The following is a 4,503-nucleotide window of genomic DNA, read 5'->3' as shown; positions in this document are numbered from 1 at the left end:
TTGTCCTAGTTTATAATCTAAATTTCAATAAAAAAATATATGTATATATAATAGAAAATAGGGTAAAAAAAAAAAGCAGTTGCAAAAAAGGCAAAACAAAGTCCATAACATACACATTTGTTGTTTGCAAAAATGAAAAAAGAAAAAAAAAACAAAGTCTAACCGACATATACAAGATGTAAAATATCATAAATGTCCTCGTTACCGATATACATTTGATATACTTGATGAACCATGATACTCTTTGATACACCTTGATATACCTAATACTCCTTGTTACACTTGATTCTTCTTGATACACTTGATACCCTTTATGCCTTGATACACTTAAATGATTCACTGTTAAGTTCGATACACTTGATGTATTGCTAATAAACTTGTTATCCTTCATTGGGACACTCAACAAATTTGATGCACTTGATACACGTGATATGTTCATTTAACCTGCGGGATCGAAGCCCTACAGGGACCTACCCCAAACAAGGTGGGAAATTCTCAAACACGCGGGGAATGGGGGAGGGCTAAGAACGAGGAATACATTTCTCAACTTCGGCGTCGGCACTGCCTCGATCCCCCACCTCACCCTGAAAGAAAAAAAATATGTATACATACATATATACATATACATATATATAAACAGACACAAACACACACACACATACATACATATACATACATATACATACATACATACATACATACATATTTATACGCACACACATACATGAATAGGGTTTTTTTCAAAAATATAACAAAACAGCAAAATATTTACACTGTATAGAAAAATTTTGAAAACGAAAAAATCTCACATGCTCACGATGGAAAATACAAAAAAAAAAAAAAAACTTGTCAACACGTTGTCGTCAACAACGTGCATAATATATTTGGTACACAATCGTTTAAATTTGGCTATTATTTTACACGATCGTTTAGATTTGGATAGCCAAATCTAAACGAATTTGTTTTTCAAGATTCTTTGCACACAATAGTTTAATTTGGTTACACGATCCTTTAGATTTGATCATTTAGATTTAATCGTTTAGATTTGGATAGCCAAATCTAAGCGATTTTTTTCAAGATTCTTTCGTACACTATCGTTTAAAATTGGCTACACGATCATTTAGATTTGGCTAAACGGTTTTTTCAAGATTCTTTTGGTACACGATCATTTAGATTTGGCTATACGACCGTTTATTTTTTAAACACTGTTGTTTAGGTTTGACTACGCAAATCTAAATGATTTGTTTTAAGATTCTCTGATACACGATCATTTAGATTTGACTATTTTTCTACACGATCATTTATTTGGCTACCAAAATCAAAATGACATTTTTTCAAGATCTATTATATTTAGTACACGATCTTGAACAACCAAATAACAATTTGAAAAAAAATTTAAAAAATGGATCTTTTATATTTGATACACGATCTTGAATCAAACAATTGTTTGGAAAAAAAGAAGAAGAGGAAGAGAAAAAGACGATAGAAAGAAAAAAAATGCAGAGGAGGAAAAGAAGAAAGACGATGAAAAGGAAGGATAAACCTGGAATTTTTTTAAAAAAATGGCTACTTTCATGAACTTTTTCATTTTGTTATATTTATGAAATTTTTTCTACATAAATATTACATGCATGCATGCATATACATACATACGTACGTACGTACATATATATATATATATATGTATATATATATATATATATATATATATATGTATGTATGTATGTATGTATATATCTATATTTATGTATATATCTATATTTATGTATATATCTATATATATATATATATATATATACATATACTTTTTTATAGATATATACATAAATATATTTATACTTATTTATAAAAAAAAACAAAAACAAAAACAAACAAAAAAGCAAAAAAAAAATGGGGAATATTTCCCCATGGGAAACTCGATCCCTGCAGAATCCTCGTCCCGTTCCCCATGGAAAATTCGTGGGAATGGGGAATGGGATAGGGGCAGGGACGGGGATTGGGAGTGGCAACCTCATCCCGACCTCGCCTCATGGATATCTCTAGATATGTTTGATGCACCCAATGTACTGTAGATACACTTAGTATTCTTCATTGATACATTCAATTGATTAAATACACTTGATATGCGCATATCAAGTATATTTAGGGTTTAGGGTTGAGAATTGAGTTGAGAATCACCTTCTGTCGGTCCACATATTTGTCTCATTAGGTGGCTAGAAAATTGAAAGTACATAAATAAAAATGGCATAAATGAAAGCCATACTCTATATCCACCACAGTGAAGTAGAACTAAGGAAAGTAACACTAGAAGTTCTAACTGTAGATTAAAAAAAAAGAATGACAAGGAAAGAACAAGAAGAAAAGCAACCAGTGAAATCCAATAAAACTGCTACAACATAAGCAAGGTAATGGAAATATCTGCTAGAAGCACAGTAGTAACGACAAGGGAAGAACAAGAAAAACAAGAATGAATTCTAATATAAGTGTCAACAAAAACAATGTAAAATCAAATCCACTTGAATCGCTTAGTTTTACATATTTGATATATCATTTGCGACGTTCTTTCAAACATCTTGTTTGCAGCAAATTGAGTTTCACTTTAAGCTCTCCTTTCTCCACGTTTAACCTTTATAAAGTCATTCACAAAGACTAAACATAAACTTCTAATCATCATTATGACATATAATTTCAAATGAACTTTTATTTATTATTCAATGCGGCCTAGTGAGTGTTTTTCTTATGTTGTTGTTAAGTGTCTCATTTTCATGTTGTGGTATCTTCCATTTTGGAAAAGGAATTGAAATTTCATAAAAAAAATTCATGAAACTTTTCCAACAATAATGAAAAACTTTCTTAACATTCATTAGTCATCACAGAAGTGAGTGACAAATCAAATTTATGCATTTCACTAGAGCAAGTGAAACTTACATTGTCGACTTCGAAATCGTTTAAGGCGGTCCATGGGCAATGCTTCTGCAACAAATTTGGCCACGAGAAGACCAAATCTGAGCTTGTAAGACAGATGCAGATGTGCGACAGTGGTGGCGAGACAAACGCAGACACGTGATGATGGTAGCGAGGGGTTGATACGGATGTACAAAAACGTGAAAAACGAGGATGGCGACCAAACAACCAACAAGCACAACAGTGACAGACGCGTCAATGGCTGGGCACGAGGGACAATGACGACTTTGGGTGTGGTGGACTGTTCGATGGAGAAGAGATGGTTGAAAATGAGATTGAGAAGGGAGGGAAGAAATTGACAAAGAGAAGGAAGAAACTGTGCCATCATTAGAAAGAAAAGAGTAAGGTAAGATAGAGAAGACACATAAGTTTTTACAAAATTAAAGAAAAAATATTAACCACTCAAGCTCTCTCTTTAATGCTTAATTTTATATATTGTTTATATTTAATGACATTTAAAAATGTCGTAGATTTATGACACTTAAAAATTGTCATAAATTTTTTAAATCCGAAAAATTTCGCCTTTTGCCGCCAAAAACGTGCTTTCTTAGAATTTATGACATTTTTTTTGCTATACCCAACTGAAATAGAAACTTATATTTCTTGTAGTGTGCTTGAAGTCCTACTTATAAACTTGATACACTATTGATATACACTTGTAGAATTGATTGACATACTTGATAATGATTCACTTTACTAATATGTTGTATACTTTAATAATATATTGTTGATATACTTGATAATGATACACTGAGTTATATCGTTCATATACTTAATAATACTACATAAAATTTAAAAAAATAAAAATCATGTAGTATGTATATCAACAAACTAATGTATATAATATAAGTACATCACAACACTAATATATAAAACTAATACAAAATAAAACCAAAACAAAACCACCTTTAAAAAAATAAAATAAAATCATTTGAAATCAAATTTAACTCAAAATACACATCAAAGATAAAATAGAGAAAAATCACAAACGAAGTTAAATTGCTTCGATCAACAACCATTATATTTCTCATTGCAAATAATGTGTGATTAATATCCTAAAATCAAGATTAAGATAGAAAGAACAAATCGTTTCCCCGTATAAGAAAGGATGATTAGGGCCTTAAAAAGGGGGAGATTAAATGCTTACGTCATTGAAGAAACAAATTATTCTTCCCGTAAGAGAAAAAGCTATTAGAGCCTTAAAAGTGGGAGAAGAAATAAGGGATGATTAAGGCATTAAAAAAGGGAAAAGAAATAAGTTATTGAAAGGTAGTTTAGGAATAATAACAATTTTAAGATGAATAGTATCTTAAAAATTGAGAATTTTGCTATATTTGCAAAACTCTAAAACAATGTGTTATATTTGCTATATCATATTCTCAAGGGATCTTTTATCAAAACATTATCATTTTAAAAACTTATTAGCTAAATAATGCTATTTGAGAATTATTTACAAAAATAATGCATTTAAAAAAGACAAGAGGTCGAGCGTTATCTAAAAAAAGAAAAAATATCTTGTAGAAGGGGGCAAGTCTTCAT

General features: G+C 30.4%; 1 long non-coding RNA gene across 1 annotated transcript; it reads right to left on the bottom strand.

Annotated features, from left to right (window-relative positions):
• Positions 1-2,458: 2,458 nt before the first annotated feature.
• LOC127150911 (uncharacterized) lies at positions 2,459-3,327 on the bottom strand. Its single transcript, XR_007823483.1, has 2 exons — positions 2,929-3,327; positions 2,459-2,626 (listed from the first exon to the last, which is right to left on the bottom strand). It is a non-coding gene; the product is annotated as an uncharacterized LOC127150911 (long non-coding RNA).
• Between the last annotated feature and the right edge of the window lie 1,176 nt (positions 3,328-4,503).

This window comes from Cucumis melo, chromosome 9 (genome assembly GCF_025177605.1).
Source record: "Cucumis melo cultivar AY chromosome 9, USDA_Cmelo_AY_1.0, whole genome shotgun sequence".
NCBI classification, from domain to species: domain Eukaryota; kingdom Viridiplantae; phylum Streptophyta; class Magnoliopsida; order Cucurbitales; family Cucurbitaceae; genus Cucumis; species Cucumis melo.
This window is presented reverse-complemented; position numbering and strand designations above follow the sequence as displayed.